The following is a 23,763-nucleotide window of genomic DNA, read 5'->3' on the forward strand; positions in this document are numbered from 1 at the left end:
AAACGGTCGTCTTCAGGCTCATCTTATAAGTACTCTTCATTTTCAGCTTCATATTTACCAGCACCAATCATTTGCTGATTCAAAGTGAGGGGAAACAGATAGGTTAAACATCTGTTGATCAGATTTGCTGGAAAGGGGACTGCCAGACGCAGTGTTTTAACATTTGAAAATGCCAAAACAGGCTTTCAGTTCAAAGCTGTTTACTTTACTTTAAGTCAGTGTGGACAGAATGAACCTTTTACTGGCTTTTGAAGTAAAAGCAGCACCATGCATGGAACAGATATCAGTAAACCAACAGCTATGCAAAGATGTTAACCTCATTTTTTCCAAGTCTGACTCAAGTCTGAAGCCTTATTTTTGCAACTCAACTCACCGTCTCTGCTGCAATGATCCAAAACTGCATGTAAGCTGTGATCTGATCAAGGATTATTTACAGTCTCTCTGATGCTAATGTCTATTTGCACATGATTTAGCTTCTCAGGGAGTGTTTGTTAGGACAATGAAGCAAATGACACAGTTTTGTTTTTACATCATTCTGTGAATCAGCTGCTGTTTTTTTTCTTATTTTCTAACTAGAACATTTCATATTTATTTGAATATGCCCTATTATCTATTAATAGTTGCACATTATTTTCCCCTTCTGATAAGTATCTCTTCTGTTATACATCTTAACTTTATATTTAGCATTATGTTTAGCATTTTCTGTATTCACTAATCTTGTATGGCAGTCTGGTGTCTTCTGTCCTCTTGTTTTTGCCACTGTCACATGCAAATTTCCCCTTTGTGGGACAATAAATGTTCTATTCTATTCCATTCTATTTTACCTTTCAAAATCATCACCCCTATTAGGATAACGCTGTCTTTAATCAACAAATAATGACAATATGTGTTAACCAGCTAATATCAGCTTGTTAGAGAGGCGCCATGCCTAAATAGAACTCACATTGTACTTTTAAAATATACATAAGATAAGCTTGACAAGCCACTCTGCCTTTATTGGCCAGTAACTTTATGTTCCAAGCTCTACTGACTTCTCCAGGAGAAAACAAATGAATCCACATTATAGCTGTAAGTAACTAGTCTGTTTAATGTGCAGCCTTGTGTGAAATAAGCTAGGTGGAAGAGTTGGCGGCATGGTGCAAATTCCCAAAGAAAGAAATGAAATTGTGGCCAACTCTTTCTGAACATATTACTGAGATTAACGAGAGAGGCGTCTGTGCAGTGTGAAAGACAAGTGGCAGCACCGAGCCTGCTTAGTGCTGCTATTCCATTCACTTTAATGAAAAACAAAAGGGAAGCCGGCATGCCAAGAAGACATCCTCTTGTGACCGTCTCCTGAGGCTGCTGCGATGCTGAAAGCATGCTCCACAGGAAGCAGAGCAAATAAAGCATTGTTACAGCACGCTGCTGCAGCTTCCTTCACCAGTCCCGTAGATTCAGCGCAGAGAAACCACAACAAGACGTGTCAGAGATGAAGGTTATTCTAAAGTACAATGAGCAAAGAAAATAAGCAGACTCCAAGCAGACTGGTCTCCAAACTTAATACGTTTGCATTCAGCCCCCCTGAGTTAATACTGTAGAACGAGCTATTGGTATAGCTGCAACTCTGGTGGGGTACATCTCTACTCCCCTAACGCAGCTAGAGATCTTAGGACTTTGACAAGGCCGTCTTCAAACATGACTGAGTTGATTCCTTCTATTCCACCACAGCGCTGGCTCCAGCTTTAAGGTCGTCCTGAGACAAAGTGAACCTCCATTCCAGTTCTAAGTCGTTTGCAGCCTCTAACAAATGTCCTTGTATCTAACTAACCCCATGAACTATTTATTTATTAAAAAAGGGACAGTATACCATCACCCCTCACCTATTGACTAACTGATGAGTTGGACATGCACTTTACTTTGCTACCTCTAAATAAATACAACCAAATGCCTTTAGAAGTCACCTAATCAGATTCTTTTTTATAACCATGTGTTCTTCTTGTTACTTTGTTTTTTTCCATTAGCTAAAATACTAATTAAATATGTAGAAAGCTTTAGCAAGGTACTGAGCCATGTGTGAGATGCTCTGACCAGTAATCTTGTGGTTTGTGTGTAGAACAGCCCAGATTTTGACAAGTGCTCTTATTACAAGGTAAAGACACTAGTCTGCCTCTGGGAGACTCGTCTATAGCAGCACTAATGTCAGACAAATAATACATTCCTGACCTAATTCTTTTTAAATGTGCAATAGAAACAAAGACACTAAAACTGAAAGCTTTCAGAAGTGTACATAAGATTAGTAGATTTCACCTTGTGGGCGAGGCATCTTCCTGTAAATGTGCAAATGCAAAGAAACTACAAAGCTGTGCTCTACAACCTGACAGCCCTGTCAGCACCGTCACTTACCCGCCGACCTGCAGGATGTGGTTAAAAGCACTGCTGAAGGCACCTCAGAAGCTAAGTTTCCATTCAGCCCCTGACAACAGTTACTGCACTGAGCCGTCCTGTCACATGACCGCCAGCATTCTTACCTGAAATCTATTATTCGTTCTATGAATAGACTGAGGTGGCTTTTTTTGGGACTGGCCAGCCCGGTGATGCACACTGAATTCACTAACTTCAGTTCTGTTTAACTTCTTTATTTCCAAACACAACAGCAACTATCATGTCAAGGACCTTTACAGAGAAAATGATGAAAGGGGCTTTGTCACGTAGTGCGACTTTGTGAATTTCCGTGCCAGTAGCTCACTCTGGTTGCATACAAGGGTTTTCAGATTAAATGTTCACATGTTTGCTTGTTATGTTTTATTTCTGTGTTTAACTGTCATGATTTGGGTTTTGTTATGGTTTGTTTGTTTTTTTGATTCTCTCTCCTATCTTTAGTATTAGCTCTGGTTTTTATTATTTGCTTGTTTAGTCTTAGTTTGCTTTTTCTAGCTTAGGTTTGGTCTTTATGGTTATTTTTGTTTCTGGATTAGTCTAGTTTAAGTTTCTGTTTTGGTTTAGTGATTCTCTTCATTTAACCATTTCTGTCATAGGTTTAGTTTCTGTTTTTAGGTTGGGTTTGTCTTGATTTATCCTGAAACTGTTTTAGTTTATGTGCTTTTCACCTGTCAGTCAACCAGTTTCACATCACAGTAAACATCCTGTCTGTTTGCCTGTCACGCCCCTTCACCAGTCACCATCCAATCAGCTTCAGTTTAATTCTAGCCATTTTCTTCTTCCTGACCCAATTAGCCTTTGGAGTTCTGAGCCAGCCTGACCCCCGATTGTCCTGTTTTAAATTCTGTCTGATCTGATTTCTTTTTGGTTAATAAATTTCTTTTAAATATCATCTGCTTGTCCGGCCTGAATACTGGGTTTTTCTGTCCCCGTTCGTGACATTTAACACTTTGTTTTGGCTCTATTTGTTAGTAAAGAGACAATTTTGTGTATATTTACCCTAACAAGTCCACATGAGCAGAAGTACGATATTACGCATGTTCATAATGAGTAAACAAAGAGAAGCAACGGAGCCGAGCGAGTCAGCAAAATCCAGCGCAGGTGTGGAAAGAAAGATGTTATGTAACCCTGGCCGTGTGGATGGCGTTGGTCTTCCACCACGCCAAGCTGTCACTTTACTGCGAGGCACTGCAGGACGGTCTGCTGCAGGGTTATTCAACTAAATGGCTTCAGGGGCCACAGTTACTGCAAGCTAACGGCTGCTGAGTTCCTCTACTGTTCTCCAATTTGCATTGTTTGTGGTTATTTTAGCTTTTAACCTTTTGTTCTCTGTAATTTTATTTCTTCGTAAGAGGTACACATGGCCTGGCGTTCTGTTAACTGTGACATCAACCAGGGGAGATTCCTGGATCAAGGTGTACTTCTGTGCTTTTGTGTCTCTGCTCTGTCTTCTCTAATCCTCAGTCGGTCGAGGCAGATGACCGTTCACACTGAGCCTGGTTCTGATGGAGTTTTTTCCTCCTTGTTAAATGGGAGTTTTTCTTTCCACTGTCACTTCAGGCATGCTCAGTACGAGGGATTACTGCAAAGCCATGGACAATGCAGACAACTGTCCACTGTGACTCTACACTCTTTCATAAGGTTTACCAATCTGTATGATTTGATTGAATTTGACTTTGTAAAGTCTCTAGAGATGACGTGTTGTGAATTGGCGCTATATAAATAAAATTGAACTGAACTGAACAGCTCAGGGGCTGGACATTCAACAAGTATGTAAAAAGAAAAAATAAGGTCATTATGTTACAAAAAAAGTATTAAAATTACCTTACATTTACCTTTTAAATTGTTTTATTTTACTGCATCAAACTGTAAAATGTAATTAGCAGAATCCAAATGTGTAATTCACAGAAAGATGTCACATGTTGAAATTGCTTTCATCTTTTATGTAAAACTGAAAAAGAAACATGAAAAAATATGTATCAGGTTTGTACACCTTACATGTTGTCATTCAACACACACAGATTAAAAGGAAAATGCATGAATCTCAAGTCATTTCAGCCAAAACATGTGGCAGTTTCACTTATTCCTATTCCGTTCAGATGGAAGCTTATAAATACTGGACTAACTAACTTGGTTGAAATGGCATTGCAAAATGTGTCATAACCATATTACTAGTTATGTCAATGATTAAATAGTGTCCCCTATCAGTCCCATATCCCTGATATAAAGGTTTTTATATAAAGGTCGCAACTTTAACGGTTTGAAACAGCTCGCTCTTGTTTCAAACTCTTCTCAAGAACTTCAACTTTTGAAGATTTAGAGGGTTATATCAACAAAAAAGTTAAAGTTGTTAAAAGATGTTGCTAGCTTGGCTGGTTTTGATTTACTTGGCATTACTTGGCATTATGTTCCAAAGTTGAACCAAAGTAATGACATTAACGAACTGTGGTCTGATTCCAAATGCTATTGAGAAGAAGCAGTAGTTAAAATGGGTGACATGCCTTTTGTTTTAGGTCGCTTCTGGAGGTCAGTTCTTTGTGCTTCATAGACACAGCTCCTCTGCTCTCCAGATGGCACCGCAGGGTCTGTTTGCGGGTTTTAGCTGTTGGTACAATGGGCCACACCATTGTACAAAGCATAAATGCATCATTTTACTTAGATGACTGGCAGATTTCCTTTAGTTTTTGGAGGGAGGGAAATCTACACTTTCCCAGATCGGGGGACTGATTTCCACCTATGCCTTAGAACAAAAGGAAGCGAACATAAGGCAGCCAAGAACCCAGAACAAGGTGGCTAAAAAGTGACGGCATCTGGAATGTAGAGATTTGGCTAATGTGCATAAAAAATCACCACCTCGGATTAAAGTGTCAGAAAAATCTCTGGCTAGAATTTGAGATCACAAAGTTCCATTTTACAAGGTAATTCATCCAGTTAGGAGGAGGGAGTCAGATGGCTGCTGTTCCAGTGCAGGAGCTTGATGAGCTAACAAAAAGCCCCTATGGAGGGATTTCATAGTGATCTGTGGCGAGCCTAGTCTGCCTGTAATGTACCACAGTGTGCAATGACTGGCAGTCAAAGCAGTGATATTGTGGATGCATTCAGGTTAGACACTGTCATTTCTCCTTTGGTTCTGACCGGCATTTTGCCTCTTCTTCAAACAACTTTGTCAAAACATTGCTTTACACGGGGAAGCCATGTGTGGATTATGCACTTTTGCCAGCCTAGTATGTCCATATTTTACTTTGAGGGGCAATAAAGTGATGTAGCCGCACCACTCAAACTCTATAACTCCATCTACATGTAGTTTTTTTTTACCCAGATTTACAGTTATTGAGGCTTGTGACCAATGAACTGATGTCGTTTTCTGAGGCAGTTCTGCATTTACAAGGATTAAAAAAACCCAGTAAGCCTTTCAAGTTGGCTGAAACTTTTTTAACTCTACGATTCAGTCATATCACTTTTAAAAAGCTCACTAACATTTCTTTTAACTTTAACTGTAACAGAGCTTTAATCATCTACGTCTTCGATGCAAGAGAAAAAAAAAACAATTCAAATGAATATACTAGAGTTTAAATCCTTATGCTCCAACGCACAAATAAAAACCACCACAACCCCTGCGCATCCTTTGCAGATTTCTAAGAAACAAGGAGCTGCTGTGTATGTCATGTTAATGCTCCTTTGGGAAACATCCATCAGGTTTTATTCATCCAATATCTCTACTCCACAGTGGAAATGCTCAGAGAAAGACAAAACATTCACTGTATATGGAAGTTGAGGGAAATCAAGTTCTGGGTCTCTGGGTTCAAATGCAGTTTGGTGGATATTACTGTTTAAATCTCCAGAAGGTATTGTGGTGGAAACATGCTATTTACTATTATTTTTAGGAGATAAGCTGCAAACTGTCACTCCACTTTGCAACCTACTACACTGTTGTGCTTCTTACAATTAAAGGCAAGCGTAAAATCTTTGATTGGTGCTAGTAGTAATAGTGTCTATTGTATCTACCTTTTCTAGCTAATTCAACAAAACATGAAGAATATTGACACCTTGTATGGCAACGGCCAGCTAAAAGCTTGGTCCACAACTGAGGACTTGATGTTTGCAGTCACAGGTTAACCACCTGAGAAAAAGTATCAACATAAGACACATTCCTGGTATAAAGTGTAGAAAGGAGGGCTAGCTGTGACTGACAGCATGTGAGACGCTCATCACTGACCTAAAGCTCTGATCTGTCTCTCCTAGCTCGTTGCTAGGTTACCACGTTCCCCAGCACAGTGCTGTAAGCGCGCTTTGTGTCCCCATGCAGCCAGACCCAAGCTGCCAGAGCTCCGGGCTGTAAAGATTCAAGGGCCCTTAGAGAATTAAGAACAAGCTACAGACATAAAGACAGTGAAATATCCATTATATACATGGTAAAGGGACATCAGTTCTAAACCTAATCCCATATAAAAAAATATAATATAAAATAAAATAAAACTCTTTACTGGTTCAAGACAATTCAATGAAATCATGTTTATATAGTGTCAAATCACAACTTAAGTCACCTTAAAGGGCATTATATAAAGGAACAGGTCTATTTCAGTCACAACAATCATGTTAAAAATGTAATCCAATGACAAAGAGTCTAAATTGACGCAATCAAACTCCAATACCTAACATTCAGCCCATTAGTAAAAACGATTACAGACTGCATCAACTCCTCACTTCAATGCAAACTCCCACCCTGAGAAAGCATGGGGTGACAGTGGAGATGAACAACTTCCCATTAACAGCATCACATGACTGGCAGTGTAGAGGACAGGAAAGACACATGTGGTGCTCAGAGATTTTGGAACTAGTCACCCTTTTATTTACACTATTCCAGGCATAGCCACCTTATTTCTGCAGGTGTCGCTCTCGGATTGATTCTGAGTGCAACTTCTGGTGAGATAGTGGCAGTTACAGAACAGAGGTAGGATGCTTGGACAGGTCAGAACATGACCACACGTTGCACTGTAAAATATCGCATCTATAAAATGAGGATGCCCAACTTGTGTGTGTGTGTGTGTGTGTTAAACGTGCACTCAATGTGAAACAGGATTGCTCGTGCAGTTTATTTTCCAACTGTTATGAAAAGAAGAGGAATCAAGGCGAATATGGCTGAAGAAATTACAAGTGACCACTGAAACCCTTGTATGTTCGCTTTACTGTTAGTTAATCTTTTCTGAAAAAGATTCAAAGCCATTGTACAGCTAAAAAAATTCGTTTTAGCTGTACAAGGGCTGGAGCATGGAGTCAGCTCTTGTTGGTGACAGCTTGAGAGCTCATTAATATTATTATCGTGTGGCAGCATCATGAAGTGGTAAAAGCTTTCTCTGTGGCTTTTGGACAATGTCTCAGACCTAAAACCAAGCAAAACATGGACACAACAACTTTATATGGACTTTCTGCAGTAAAGTAAACCCATTTGAAAGACCAAGAACATAGTTTTATATTAATAGCAACATAGAGTGACAACCTGCCACTCCTGGATTATTACTTGTGTATTTATATATCAGGGATTTTTTTTGCCTTTATTGAAGAGGAGTACATTTGGTGTAATGAAATGAAAACAACCTCAAAAACAGTGTTACAAGATGCTAAGGTGGGTATAAACTCCCCTGTGTGTGCTAAAAGCAGCCTCCACTGACCAGAAAGGTTACTAAAAATGTGCTCTTAGTTTCCGCCAGCTCCCCCACTGGGATGATGCTTTGTGCCTTTGTCATAGTTTCAGCTAGAAAACGATGGTTTATTTGTTTCCTGTGCTCAAGTGGAGCAACATAAAGTAACCGCAGACTATCACTATTGCTATATTTCTAAATACAGCAGAGGCACCTCTAATTATGACCGACGTGGGCCTGAGAAAGGTGGGCCTGATCTAATTTGTCTCCTGCTGCTTACTCTTTGTTTGCACAGAACAGCACCATGGGTGGGCGCCTTTTAAGTCAGTCAATAAATTATTGTAAACTGTAACGGCACGATGTGGGATCCAGCCAGGGAGAAAACTCAACTTCGAGGGGCTACATATGGAATATCTTTGTATCGGACTCCATCATGCAACTGAATCAAAAGCTTTAGTTCTAAATAAAATCCATTTTAAAATGCATTAGTTGTTATTTATTTAATAAAAAGACATTTTAGAAGAAAAACAAGACAATGGACAAACAGAGCTGTGTGACATTGATTAAAGAGATAAGTTCTTGGTAATCAGGTCATGTTTGCTTCCTCCTATGAGCCAGAGATAAATCTAGCGTGTCAGTAGGGTGGCTCAGTGAAAACGTGTCACTTCAAAACAAAAATCACTAAAACAGATTTGGCAAGATTTCTGCTTTAAAATATTTTATTTTAACAATGTCATGGCGTTTGCTCTATATAGTGAATAAAAAAACGACGGTTGAATATTTTAATTTTTAAAACTAAAAATTCCATCCATCCATCCATTATCTTGGAGTTGATCACAATTATCCACCTGCTTTTTGAAAACCCCCCACCTGTTCTCAGTGGGGTTCCAACTTTAGAGTCTGGAGTCCAAGATCTCAATATTCTGATGTTTAAAGGACTTAATCATCTTCTACTTGCCACACGATGCTCCATCATGGTGGAATAGTCCTACTTAAACTAAAGTGCAGCTTATTTCTCAGGTGGAGACGCTCTTGGTGCTCGCTGGAGACTCAACAACATTCTGAATTATTTTTCACTACAGCTGAACCTCTGATGCTGAAGTCCTGGTTTGTCCAGGAAATTGTTCTTGTAGTTGCAGAAGGTTTCTGCATTTACAGCCATTGCAAACACAATAAAAGAGTGATTTCAGCTGGACTGTAGCCGTGCTTTTATGAACGTGTTTCTCGGCAAATCTTGAAGTGTCGCTTTAGAAAAGGTGTCTGGAAATGGCATAATCTCAAATAATTTCGCAAAAACGTTTTTACCCTCGCTTGAGGTGGTTTTTGGCTTTTTCAAAAAAGTTATTGCGCAAAGCGGGAGATGGAAACACATTTCCAGAATAAGATTTGACGTAGCGAACATTTATCCCACATGACTGATGTCGGTATCTTCCCGGATATTCCCGTAATGCGCATAGATTTGCATTTCTTTCTCTACATCTCTGGACAGCATCACCAGCACTAGTTGACATGACAGAACAATTACAACGTGCCTGAAAGCGACACATTCTCATTACGTGTGGTAATGGTTACTTTACAATCTCTGCTTCCTGATTTTTTACAGCCATTAGTGACAAAATGACGCTTTGCGTAGCCTGGTTCATTTGCTCCAAACCAGCGGATGGAAACACGCCTAAGTAGCATTTTCATTTATTCATGAGTGAAATGCATGAGTTATAACTGTCAAGGCATCAGAATGCAAATGTCTGACATTCTTCTAATTTTTGTTTGTAAGAAATGTTGAAAACTATGTATCATTTTTATTGATTGATTTACTGTGGTCTATCACACAACCTTAATAAAATACATTCCATTTTGTAGTTGTATTGACATATTGTGTGAAGGTTTAAGGGGTATGAACACTGGCTGTAGCCTAGTTTCTTTCCTCCGTGCATTGCGGAGGATGGTTGTGCTGTTGTCCCAGTGTTGCTGTTTCTCACTTCTGGTTTGCTTTTGGGATTTAGCTTGTTGAATACAGCAGGATTTTTCCTGCTGCTGCAGCATTCTTAAAATAAACAAGAAAACGATTGTTATTTGTCACTTCCAGCCTAAGTCTTGTCAACATAGCTCCTTGGGAGCAACATGCACGGAAATGTGAGACATCTCAATGCTCTTGTGCAATGTTCTTATTGTATTCTGAAATGTAATAAGAACACGTTTGTGATTATCACCAAGTAATAAATCATGGTTTAAAATCCATCCTGAAATCTATAAGTTGTACTGTAATTAGTCTGTAAATAAAATGTGTCTAAAGGGGTAAAAATACTTTTGCAGGGCTGAATAGACATTGTATCTGAATCTAGGACTAAATAACAGGGGTGAAGTAGATGGAGTCCAGCTTTTGTTGGTAGACAGCCTGGGCTCTCCGTCTTCTCCACCCTTCATGAGTCTCTCCCAGCAGTCAAAACACTGCAGCTACCTAAAGCAGCATTAATTCCTGCTGGGACGCTCATTAATCCGCTGCTTTAGTCCCTTGGGACTGGAGGACGGCATATGGCTGCAGCCCCACCCCGATCATAATTAAACCCACAGTACTGCTAAACCTCCAAAATGTAGGGGGCTGATGGAAATTGTGGTCGATTACTGACAGGCCCCATGGCTCTGCTGCTGGTGCTTATCTGCGGTGAACCACTCTGCAGCCCAGTGCTGGTTAACTGGTAAATAACACTTAATGACAAAGCAGAGAATGAACAGAGACAGCTTGGACCAAACTATGTGTTGGATTTAGATATCTGAAGCTCTGTGGGAGGACCTCTGAAGCCTCTAAGATGTCACAGATGCCACACAAGTGTCCTCAGAGGGATTGATGATTGCCTTGGAGGGAAAGATTAGGCTAATTTGCAAAGTTCCTTTGTTGGCCCCTCTTTCCACCAGTTTCTATAATCCCCACTCCCCCCACCACCATCACCACCACTAACACCACCAAGTGTGAAGAAAACAAGGTGCACCCAGAGCTTCTAGCAGCTCCTTCAACGTCAAACCTGTCAGAGTGTAAACCAACAGATCAGAACCTCCTCAGGAAGAAGCCAGAGCAGCTGCTGCTGAGGCTGCAAAACTCCACACCCTTCTTTATCTAAACTGGCCATCGAAATACCTCCTCTGAAGACCTTGGGTGTTATGGTGGCTGTGTCCGCTAAATGCATGAGCTCAGAGCTCACCTACAGCCAAAAGCTCAGGAATGAGTGCAAGATTTAGAAGCACCGTTACAGACATCTGTCCTACCTCGTTGCTTCTATAGGGACCGTCAGAGTAAGCAGCAGACATCGAGTGCATTGACTGAACCGATCGTAGCTGCGTGAGCTTCTCGACACAAGCACAAATCAATGCATTGTGTCAGTGTGAAAAGCATCAGCAATGATCTTAGTTCAGAACTTCAAGCTAGTTCTCATCCAGGAAAGGTTGTAAGGGTAGATATATTTTAGCAATATAGAGTTTCTAATGGTAGGTGCCATAGACTATTCATAGATGGAAAATATCTGATGTGGAAGTCAACTTGGGTGTAATGGTACACATAAATCTCTGTTCTTTATGTATCCTGGTTCTACAGTCAAGGCTTGGTACAATTTCTGCATGCTTCAAACTATAGAAATAAATAAAAATAAAACTTACTTTGGGCTGCAGAAAATATTTTTTCTAACTTTACAAATTATTTTTATTGTATTATGTTCTAAAACTTAAAAACGTGTAAAGTATAGAAATGGCCAGACTTTTCTAATGAATAAGGTAGCATCAGCAGCCATAGCCAGTAGGCTACGTGGAGATATAGACTACAGAACAATATAACCACGAAAAAATTGAAATCAATTTGGAATTTTGATATTTCAACAGCCTACTGTCCCAGCTGTACCTGAATGCAGCCTGAATGCTCCATCATCAAAGGAGATTTCTGGACTGGTACTTTATAAATATATATATATATATATAGAGAGAGAGAGTTTGGGCTGACTGGGTACTATAGGTATCCAGTCAGATAGCTGGACTTGGAGCGGATTTTTCACCAGTACCAGTGATGTTTAGAGTCATGTTAAAGTTGCTTCAGGTCAGTAATTAAGTTAAATGCAGATTGAGCCACACATCTTTTTCCCTTTGAAAGATATGTACTCTGACATAAAGTTCTGCTTCGACCCACCTCTCTCCACTGCTGCTTCTGGAAAGAAGGATAGAGTTAAGTGATAGCTGGGCGTTGGGTCAGTCCTGATGTGCCGTCACTTTTTTAAGTTGACCTAGAGAACGCATCATTCTGCACTTAGGTGTGCACATAAATATTCTGCGTGGGGGTTCAGGTATAAAACAACGGCATATTGGTTCAGTAAACGTGCGTACGGAACGGCTATACCTAGTAGTCAGTCACCCCACAGACTGACTCCAACGCCTGTTTGGTTAGTTTTGGGAGAAAGGCAGCAACAGCCATTTCCTTGTTTTCACAAATAAGGATTTCTTGAATCAAAGACTGTGCAGTTTCAGACTTCCTTATGCCAATTAAGAAGCATTGAAATGACTCGTGCGTTTCACAAACAGGGAAAAGTGTTAATTAACTGTTAAAAGAATCTCTATTCAGTGAAGAATTAATAATCCAGGTTTGACCATTATAAATATTTCAGACATTAACTCCTCAAATGGAGTCTAGATTGCCTTCAAATTGTGAATTAGGCCTTTGGTGCAGATTCTAAAACAGAGAAGTCAGGACCAACGATAGTGTCCTTAGTCACTAATGGTTAGCTAGTTCCAGTCTTCTCACAGCGCTTACAAACCATCTGGTGCTGCCATACAAACGAGATTTCAGGGCAGAAGGAGAACCCCTTTTCTCTTTGAAAAGAACATAGCAGCAGGACTTCGATTTAAAAGTTGCATCTGAACAAACAGATGAGATTGACGATGAGAATTAGACCCAGGATATCAGTAGAAGCACCTCAAACAGGGTGATGACATGGGCCTGCTGGGAGTCCACCATGAACTCCTCTGTATACCAGGGAAGTCCCACATGAGGTCATTGATGTGAAACGTCCAAACTGCAGCAAACCTACAACAGAACGCAGGGGAAATCTAAGGGAAACAGAGGGAGTTGTTTCTTTTGTTACCATAACTGCAACCAGATGATCATGTGTCGGCTGCTATTCTAGTAGGTTGACAGGAAAGAAGACTAATGACACATGAATAAAATAAAGACTTCCCCCGCTTTACAGCGAGACGCAGAAAAAAAGCGCAAGAAAGGAAGCGTTTAGCGTCTCCTGCGCCCGTCTTCAGCGTGTGCTGAAGGGAAGGCGGGTTGAGGAGGGGGTAAAACAGGATGAGGTTAGGGTACGGCACCATCTGCACAGCAGGATCTCTGTCAGTCACACAGCCACATGATCCTCAGGCCTCCAGTGACAGCCTGTACGTCACACACCAACACTGCTGCACGCGGAGTGAACTTTAGGCAGTCTCTGTCAGACGGCAGAGGCCAACAGGCTGCAGCAGACCACACGCTCCATAAACATGCCAGTCTGCAGCAAACCTCCGGGCAGGATGGCCTTCCTCTGTTACCGTCATTACCTGGGTCCGTTTCACTTAGCCAATGGTCGGGACTAAAATAGGATCAAACCTCCTTTTCTGTCAGTGTGCAGGCTAACATCAGCTGGAGCCTGTGGTCCTTTCCAGCCTTTCCTCTGCCGTCTTTAACAGACACATTCAGGGATGAAGCCTGGATGAACCATCGTTCCCATCGCTCTGGGAAGTTCTGCTGTAACTGAGTCAGGTTCATGGGCCTTGCTCTGACATGCCATCACATTTATGCCTGCTTAAACAGGGGAACATGCCACCTTCAGCCATCTGGACATTATATCCAAGGATGAACCTGACTTGAAATACATCCACAAGTTTGCCTCTACTTGACTCAGATGTTGTGTGTGTATATAAATAAATAAATAATAAAAAAAACCACAAACAGGACATCATCACCTAGCCTTTCCAAATATGTGAAAAGCCACAGTGATTCTAAAGAGATCTTTCCAAAAAGAAAAAAAAAGCAGTGAGTGGAAACCGTCAGACACCAGTCGTCAGTGGTGAACAGAAAACAAGGCTTCAGCTATGAGCAGTTTCATCTATTTACTAATGTTTATTTTGTTGTTGTTTTGATTTTTGCTGTTTTCCAACTCCTTCTAGTCATTTTTGTGGAATTATGTGTGCGTATTATTCCGCGGTATATTTATGACAGGAGAAATACTGTGCAGACATGGTGCTGTCCCTTTAAGCCTGCTTGTACTGATGATCTTTTTTAAACATGACACTTTAGGAGTTTTTAAGGCTCCTACAAAGTCGGATCTCAGCATTTCCAGGTCTGGATAAATAAATTAGGAGCACCAACAAAAATATCTGTTTATCCAGACTTCAAACATCCATCTCTCAGCCCCTCCTTTCTCATGAATGTCATCCTCTCCTTCCCTTCTCCTTTGTGTCCTTCCTTCCTCGTGTGCGTCCTACCTCCCTTCATCATGTTCTTCTTTCTTGTCTTCCTGGTTTCCTTCCTTTTCTACACCCTTTCTTCCTTGTGTCATTACTTCCTTCCCTCTGCCTTTCATTTCACCTCGCGCCCTTCCTTTTAATCTTCCTTATTTCCTTCCTTCACTCCTCCCTTCTACCTTGCCTTTATCATTTCTTGTTTTTCTTCCTTTCATTTCTCGTGTCCTTTTTCCCTCTATCTCCTCATCTCCATCCTTCCTCCCTCTCTTATTCCTCACCTTTTTTCCCCTTCCTCCCTGGTTTGTTGTTTTTCTTCCTCCAATTATTTCCTTTCCCCCCATTTGTCTGTCTTTCTGTCTTTTCTGTGAAACACAGTGATGTGTGACAGGAGCTATATTAATAAACTGCTCTACTTCATTCTCCCCACAGCGATCCTACAGTCAGACTGCTGCCTAGTGTACGGTGGCAGGCGTGATGAGTCTAGTGAAACAGGAACGCATCAGCGGATAGATCTCTTCGCTCGCTGCAGAGGGGAAAGCCAAAAGGCCTTTTTCTGTGACAGAGTAATGGAGCAAAGTTTAACAAGGTTCATTAGCGGCGCTCCCTCTGCATCTTGGTACCACGAGCCAAACTGGGTTACCACAACTGTGACGTGTGGGCCTGAAGCTGCACAGCCCCGCGTGGCAGCCAGCTCACATCCAGCATAAGCAGAGGCCGAGTAGGTGCTGATTCCAGCCAGAATCACCAGAGGACAGCTACGTCCACCGTCTCTGCTGATTTATTTCTACATGTGGCAGAAACTCTCAGAGACACTGAGAAGTGTCTGACTGTACAAGATGATCGGAATCTGTGACTCATCTGCTGTTTCACACCAGGCTTCCCACGGCGCAGCCCCCACACACACACACACACACACACACACACACACTCTTCCTCACACCCTCCAACAAGGGTTCCCGCAGAAGGGCTGCGTCTGATGTGCCAACGGTGCAAAGCCTCGCAAGGCTTCTTCTGACGCCTGCCGCGCTGAGGACTTTGACACGTCTTCCCTCGCTTGGCATCGCCGGCCGCCACTCTGCCGGGCCTCCAGAAAGAGGCTGAGTCACACCCCGGGCTGCAGCGGCGCTCTGCAACAAGCCCACGCTGCCGCGCACCGAGGCGCACAGACGCTACGCAGGAAACGGGAGCACACTGGTGCGGCGATGACTGAGCCCGCATAATAAATTCACCGCCTGTGATGGGAGAGTACAGAGCTAACCCGTTTCCTGGTGCTTATCCCCAGCCAGCCACTGATCGGTTCTGTCCTGGTTCCTCTTTTCCATGATTGTTTTCCTTCAGATGAGCCTGCAGGCCATTTCACCGCTTCACCGTGTCGTTGCTTGATACCCGACGGTCATCAGGTTGCCAAAGGTGTCTTCAACAAGACAATCTGTATTGAGTATTGGCTTGTCCAGAGGTCATGATCTGTCATAAATGATTTGTGAGATTTGAGCTTGTGCTGTTAGACTGTATAGTTTATGAAAACATTTAACTGCCCAGAGACATAAACTACTAGATAACAGTCAGGTTCACGGGTCTGAAGGGTCCAGAGGGGATGCAGGATGAAACGGTGATGTGTGGGTAACAGAACGGGAGTATGAACAGACCCGCAGGTGCTAAAGCGGGATCCACAGTGTTTGAGGAGAACTCTGTTAACAAAGAGCCTTCGGGGAACATGTTGGTTTGTCTTTTTAGGATTGATGATGTTGTCAGAGATGTGTTCTGGTGTTTACCCTCTTTTCTCTTCCTCTGACTTCTTAAAATAACCATGTGTCTACGCACACTAAGGACTGCTATGACTGAGAGGATTTCCTCTTTCATGATTCCAAGGAACCAGCCTCTCTCTGTTATCTTTTAAAGGGAACCTCTAAAGGAACAGTTCCGTTTTTTCTGAAGTGGGGGTGACTGTGTGAAGGGCCATCGCTGCTGAGGGCCCAACAAGGAATGTGACTTTGGTTCCCCTTTGCTCTCGATGAAGACAATTAAAATACAAACATATAAAATGGGAAATCAAAATAAAAGCCTTTTTGTAAAAGTGTTTGCACGACGAGGAAGATCTGGTTGGATTGGTGTAATGAAGCATGGCGTTGATCTGAGTGCTCTCTCTGTGTTTTTATAAACAGCGCTCTGTAGCGCCGCCCTGGAGGTAAATGTCTGGACAGGTTGTGTGCAGGAGGTGTGAGGTCTGCAGAGATGTTAGCTGCCTCTATACCTGATCCTGGATCTGTACACGTCCTGGATGGATGGAGGTGATCCTCTCTGCAGACCTAAATGTTCATTGACTGCACGCTATATCTCCAAAAATATGTTGCGTAACAAACACTGAAAAGGATTTTTATCAGCTGCCGGTAACTGCGAGTATTGCAGCAGGAAATATACAGCCGACATATTTTTGTTTGTTTGTTTTTACTCTGGTTATCTGTGTCTGATATTAAAATTAGCTTGATTATGTGAAGAATCTAAGTTTGACCAAAAAAAAGCACAAATTGAAGAAATCTGTGCGGGGTGAAAGCTTATTTTTACGTCACTGAGGAGGTCAGTCGTCCTTCTGCACTGCAAAAACAGAACTAGAAATAAGTAAAATGTTCTTAAAATTAGTGTATTTGTTCTTGACTTGAGCAGGTAAATAAGACTATTTGCCAATAGAATAAGATTTTTGCACTCAAAATAGGAAAAATTCATCTCCATCATCTTATTTCAAATGCAGGATGTCTAATAACCCTATTTTAGGGGTTAAAATACTCATTCCATTGGCAGATAATCTTATTTACCTGCTCAAATCAAGGATAAATACACTAACTTTAAGAACTTTTCACTTATTTTTAGATCCATTTTTGCAGTGTGCAGGACTGTTGCTGAATCAGCGTCTAAGGAGAGGTATATCTGCACACAGCAACAGCTCTCAGTCCAGAAACGCTCACAGTGAAATCACACCAATCCAGCATTAATCTCAATAATCTTTGAATTCTTTTCAACAATCATGCTTTACCTCACAGTAACTCTCAGGAGAGTGTTACAGGTTGACCTGCCTGCTGCACTGCAGCAGTAAAAATGGAGCTTCAGGTCACACACAATGCAACGCCTGAGCTTTCAGCTGGTTGCATCTGCTGACCTGTGAGTCAGACCTGACCCAGCAAATGCCACTTTAACAGGAAGCACAAACCTCCTGTACCGTTTGGCTTTTGTCCTCGGTCCCCACTAATGGACTACAGGTATGGAGCCTCGGGTTGCCCCGCGGCAAACCATCTCTGACCCGTATTCTTTCAAAGAGGCGGAAACTCTCCAGAAGGAGCGGCGTTACCATCTGCTGCTGCAGCAATCAGGCCATATTTCAACACATGCATGTGAACAGAGACGCCTGGGTAGATGGATCTTCTGTAAGTGAGCTCGGCGTGGTGTGAAGAGTCGTACCTCTGGTTTACGCGCCGTATCAGGATCTTTATTTCCTCCACATTGCTTTGTGCGCTGCCGAAAAAAACACAGGCCCTGTGGGATACAGAGGAGCTCAATTATTCATCGCTGCATTTAATAAAATATGGAAGACAAAAAAAAAATCATCGGCATGTGCCAGCAACAGTCGCTCGCGCTTCTTTGTGAAAATGGAACATGCTAATTTCTTTTCCCAGAATGCTTTGGGACGGCACCATGGGACCACGGGCCTGTCAGAGCTACTGGTTTAACCTTGTATCACTATTTTGGTGGATTATACGCCGTATCCAGGTTACCCACTGATGGGAGAGAGACGGGGGTTGATGAAGACAGATTAGAGCAGCTGGGATGAATAATTCCATCCACAGGGGAGAGGGAAAAAAACCTCGCTGACACGGAAACATGTCAGCACCAATGTGACTGCTGTGGTTCATTATAAACCATGCACACGTTGCCAGCTTCAATCAAAGCGCAGCAAAGCATGGCCAGCAGGTGGCGATCATTAACCCATGCCCTGCATCCAGACCTGTGGCCATCTGGTGTAAAGGCTGCACATCGTCAGATTTTAGGGCCTAAAAGTCTTTAAATAAAACATAAATAAATCTCATATCGCTTCTCTATTGGTTTATAAAGCAGATAAAAAACCAGGTAATTTTAGTCACGTTACTAAGAACAGTAGGATAAGGATTTTCAATGCTGTCGTAGGATGCCAGTTTGGTAAAGGTGAACTGAAAAGTCTTTTGAAGCCAACATCGTTTAAAAATAAAAGCCTTATCTGATATAAAAGACGCAAATCACAAGACAATTGCACTCACTAGATTCAAACTAAAACACCCCGCCGAATCCGCTGAGCGCAAATATCCAACCACGGCTACAAGTAAACAGCTGGAAACTTACAGCCTTCTTGGTTATTCTGTGGTGTTGTAGCTCCTCCGCCCACCAAAATAAGCCCAAATCAACAGTTATTGACCACAATGCTAAAAACAAGTGATATTCCAGCTATGTCAGTATTTGCAGATTTGATTACAGTTCACCTTTGAGTGTTCAACTTACTGCTCCTCAGCAGATAAATCACCGTGCAGATCTTCACTTAGCCTCTAACTGCAGCCTTCGCCAACTCTACTTTTATCTCTGAGGCCCATTCTATCCGACCTCATGGTGCAATGTTGCCAAAACTAAATTTTAGTCTTCAGAATTGCAGTTTTTGTCACAAAGCTTTCCCAGTTTCCCACAGTGGTGAGCTGCAGACAGACCGGTGTAAACCCCTCTGTGGGATGCCTGTCTGTTAAGTTTGCACGCTCCTCACCGAATAAACAGCAGATAAATCTCCACTTCAGGAGGTGAGGGTTTAGCTATCAGACTGTTTACCCTGGGTGCCTGTTGTGTTATGCATCGATGGCTGATTTTGGAGGAAACGTACGGAAGATCACGCTACAGAAAATAGTTCTGAACGGCAGCCTCTGATCTGCCGTCTTCTTGGGCTCTTCATTGGATGTAGGGGGAGGGGCTGTATGCCACCTTAACAGTTTGGTTGTATTCTGTGATTTAAGATTACATGTTGAGGTCTGGACTGATTGTTTCTTTGTTTGAAGCCATTCTCCTGGGTTTGTTTCATTGCTCCATTGAACGGCTCCATTCGGGCTAAACCTTTACCAGCCTTACATCTGGCTCTGGAAACGTTGGTAGATGGAGGACTTCATGACTAAAAAGTGCAGTGCTCCTATCTCTCCTCAACAAGCCCAAACCATCGCTGTGCTCAGGAGCTGGTATGAGGTACGACTGCTTCCATAAAACGGCCCATCTGGTTGGCTTCAGCCATGGAGCATCGAGTTATGACCCGACACCTCCACCCTGGCCTCGTCTGTCTGAAGGACGTTCCAGAAGCCTTTTGCTTCATTCAGACAAAACAATTGCAGACCGAGATCATGCTGCTACATGTTAATGTTTTACATGGCACTACAGCCTAAGATGTAGCTCTTGTCTTCTTTTATTTCTAGTTTCTCTGACAATTGTTTGGTCCCACTCTGACTGTGATGTGACTCTCCTATGACATCCACTTCTAGGAAGATGTGAGATGTGGGGAAATGTTCTTCCACAATCTTCTGAATGATCATGAAACTGCAACTCCACCAAAGAGAAGTGGCAATGACATTCACACTGTGTTCAGTAGGAGTCAAACGTTTGCTATACAATTTGTACTACAGAACCATAGAAGCATAACGTGTAGGGATGCACCCATATGAAAATTTGGGCCGCTAGCGATCTTAATATTAGAGTTAGAAAATATGCTTACTGAATTTTTAATGTGGGTCTAGACTTACGCACTGCTTTTCGTATGTCTTCTTTCGACTCCGGGAAAACCGACCACACTGCTGACACTGCATCTCCGCTTCATTTAAAACCCCCACAATCCTGGCTGTGATGCATCACTGTCACAAAAACTGCATGACGAACCCTCCCCCTCCTGAAACACAGGCACCAAGGGTAACTAGATGGAAATAAACTGTTGGTAACATCGGCCCGATAAGTTCAGAAAACGACCAACCCCGACCAACACCGATGTTAATGGCGATATATCGCGCATCCCTAATTACTTATGTAGATTCCTCTATGAAGCTATAACTTTTAAAGACAAAAAAGAAGTCATGGAAATGTGTTAATTCCAAAAAAGGAGGAGTCGGTTCTTTGCAAACTAGGAGGAACAATGGTGGAGGGCACATGCCCTCGGCCCTTTCATCAACTCCTGCCGCTGAATGAGAGCTTTGTAAGTTTTAGATCTGTGGGGAAACAAAGTCCCAAAAAAAATCTGCACAAATAAACCATAAAGGAAATTTATGATCTGCACACATGGCAACTTTTGTTCAGTAGATAAGTGCAGTTTTCAGCTGCTGCCAGCTGACTGACTGACAGCAGAGTGGGCACAGTGGAGACATTGTGTGGCAGTATGGGGCCGGGGCTAACTGCACAGCCTGCCTCCCAGCTGACCTTTATTTACAAAAGATGCGCTGTCACTGCTGCCAAATATGCTCAAAGTCATTAGCCACTGATTTAACTTTAAAGCTCAGCCTCGCTAATCTAATTTAATCTGCCTCTGTAGATTCACCGATTGCCGGAGCGGGGCATTAATGGAGCCCAGATTACCAGCGGGCTTTGGTGGAGTGCAGCAGCAGACACCTGCACTGAAAGCTGCTGCAGCTGCTTCTGGCCTGTGTTTGCAAGGGTCCTCTGCACAAGCTCTTCCTGTTGTCGGGCTGAATGAGGCACCAAATCGATCGCGGCGGAGTACAGCTGGGGAACTCAGAGAGCGCAGAAACACAAAAATAACGAGGACAACAGGATGAGGCGGTGAGAATCTGCTTTGACGGGTTTCCTCTACAGCCTGTGGCGGCGTGCTCTCATCAGACGCATGTGGACAGCACAGCACCGAACGACCAGCGCAACTCATCACAACCAGCTGACAGGGTCACGTTGTGTTGGAAAATCATACGCGCTTTAAAAAAAAAAAAAAAACTGAAAAGTGTGGCGTACGTATAAATTCAGGCCCCTTTAAGACCGACCCAATGCAAACGATCGCCTTCAGACGTCCGCAGGTTGGCAAATCTAAACTAACCACGTTTAACTCAACCTGAGTCTGAATGCAGCTGTTCTCTTTCTGGGCCTCAGAGGTTCTTTACACAACAGTAGAGCACAGACAGCATCATGAAGACCAAGGGACCCAGCAGACAGGTCAGGGAGGAAGCTGTGGTCCTATTAAAAGCAGGGTTAGGTCTCACGCGCTGAACGTCTCCCAGAGCTCTGTTCAATCCGTCATCTGAACATGGAGAGAACCGGCGGACCTACCAACACGTGGAGGTCCACCTACTCTGAAGGGCTGAGCATGGATTAGACTGCCTTAGAAGAGTCTATGTGTGGTGGAGAACTAGCACCAGCACCCTGAGCTGTAAAACAGGGTAGAGGCAGCATCATGCTGAGGGGATGCCTCTGGTCACCAGGGATGCTGGGGTTAGCTAACTACAGGTTAGAGGCAGCAAAAGATGTAGAGGTGGAGGTTCGACTTCCTGCAGGGTGCAGATTAATGTATTAAATCAGATTAGGGGCCATAAAAAAGAACATCTAAACGTTTTATTAAAAAAAGAAGGAAAAGAAAACCACCATCTATTTCCTCCCACTTGTCAGTCACACACTCTGTGTTGTTCTATCTCCAGAAATCCTGTTAAAACATACTGTCGTCTGTGTCTTCCCCTTCTAAAAGGGGAAGAAAGTCAAAGAAAGTTGAATTTAGGCCATGGAAAGAAACATATGCGACTCTGTATCGGAAGCTTTTTAGCTTTAATGATAGAAAGCTGAAAGGGGAGCGAGGATTCAAGTCTTCATTAGCATCAGAAAAGAATGGGCGCCGTTTATGTGCTTCACGCCTGTCTTGGTCTGAGCTGGTCCGGACCCACATGGAGAGGGGCTACCGGCATGGACTCCTTTCAGAGGCAGCCCCCTCTGGTTAAACATAAAGGCAGAGCGGCAGCGGGGGTGAAGCTCATTCAGCCTCAGAGCCGTCACACGGCCGTCCACGGCACAACAAGCTGCCTCACTGGGCCCCGCCGCACTGAGCCCCGCCTCACTGGGCCCCGCCTCACTGGGCCCGCCTCACTGGGCCCCGCCTCACTGGGCCCCGCCTCACTGGGCCCCGCCTCACTGGGCCCCGCCTCACTGGGCCCCGCCGCAGCGCCTCACACAGATGAGTGGGCTGCTCAAGTGGCTGAACTCAGCAGGACCCGGAGAAAGGCGGCCAGATTCTAGGTGTTAGGGGGCCAAATGGTGGGAGGAACAGCGGCCCCCCCGTCCACAGCTCTGGGCATCAAGGACTCCAGGACCACAATCAGAGCTCTGTCTCTCCTGCTCCTGACAACAGACTATTGGTCCACATCAGAAAATAAAAGGGCCTCGATCAGATGTTGAAAGTGTGCCATGCCAACAACAATCGGTGTACCGTACCGTAACAACGTTCAGCCAAAAACGCCTTTATCTGAGCGACTACAAACTATACCAGTTCTAATAGTTCATCAGGGTGGGGGTAGTGCAAAGGTTGCTTCTGAAACGGGACATGTGGGCTAGAAAACAGAGAAACTGTGTCCACTGTCAATCGTTCTCAGTACTGGGGCATTCTCTTCTCCATGTGTCGCTCGGTTTCTTCTGCGGACATGTGGGGGTGTCCGCAGCTGTGTGCAGGGTTCCTTTAACCATTCCCATTCAGCGTGTGGGAGGTCCAAAGTCTCTGACATGGAGCCGTGTGACCGTTCCTGAGAGATGTTAGTCATTTTCATTCCAGGAGACAGAAAAGCGCTTCGCTGTCAAATGATGAGCCGGAACCTATTTGCTGTACTTCCTGTAATCTGGCGGATCACTGACTCACATCTGACTGACACACTTAGAGATCCACGCTGACCAAGCACTGATGCAATAATTTCTTCATGATTTGGGATTTTGGCTGAATCTGTTTAAGTGGAAGAAAATGCCGCTTTTATTTTTTTGTAACCTAAAACTTTTAAGATGACAACATTTCTGTACACGGCCCGAGTTTCCATGCAGAGACCCGCCTGCCTGATGAGAACAGCTGGGACACGACTGATGGGCTTCTGACTGCTTTAACCCTACTTCATCTCGGAGAAACTGTGGGAGGTCGAGGCTCCTGGTTCACATTGAAATTTTAATGTAGAGGAAAACAAACTGTCCTCGGTCTGACAGCCGGTACAGCTGCCTCCTT

General features: G+C 43.2%; 1 protein-coding gene across 4 annotated transcripts in view; it reads right to left on the reverse strand.

Annotated features, from left to right (window-relative positions):
- The window catches only part of fynb (FYN proto-oncogene, Src family tyrosine kinase b), a 76,605-nt gene that overhangs the window by 39,886 nt on the left and 12,956 nt on the right, over nucleotides 1–23,763 (reverse strand). For 3 of the 4 annotated variants that reach the window (XM_012878257.3, XM_012878256.3, XM_012878255.3), the window contains exon 2: nucleotides 17,988–18,062. The exons of the other annotated variant lie outside the window; for it this stretch is intronic. The gene's annotated coding sequence lies outside the window, so the exon portion shown is untranslated. The remainder of the gene's footprint in view (nucleotides 1–17,987; nucleotides 18,063–23,763) is intronic. 4 annotated transcript variants of the gene reach the window in all.

Source organism: Fundulus heteroclitus, chromosome 15 (assembly GCF_011125445.2).
Source record: "Fundulus heteroclitus isolate FHET01 chromosome 15, MU-UCD_Fhet_4.1, whole genome shotgun sequence".
NCBI classification, from domain to species: Eukaryota; Metazoa; Chordata; class Actinopteri; order Cyprinodontiformes; family Fundulidae; genus Fundulus; species Fundulus heteroclitus.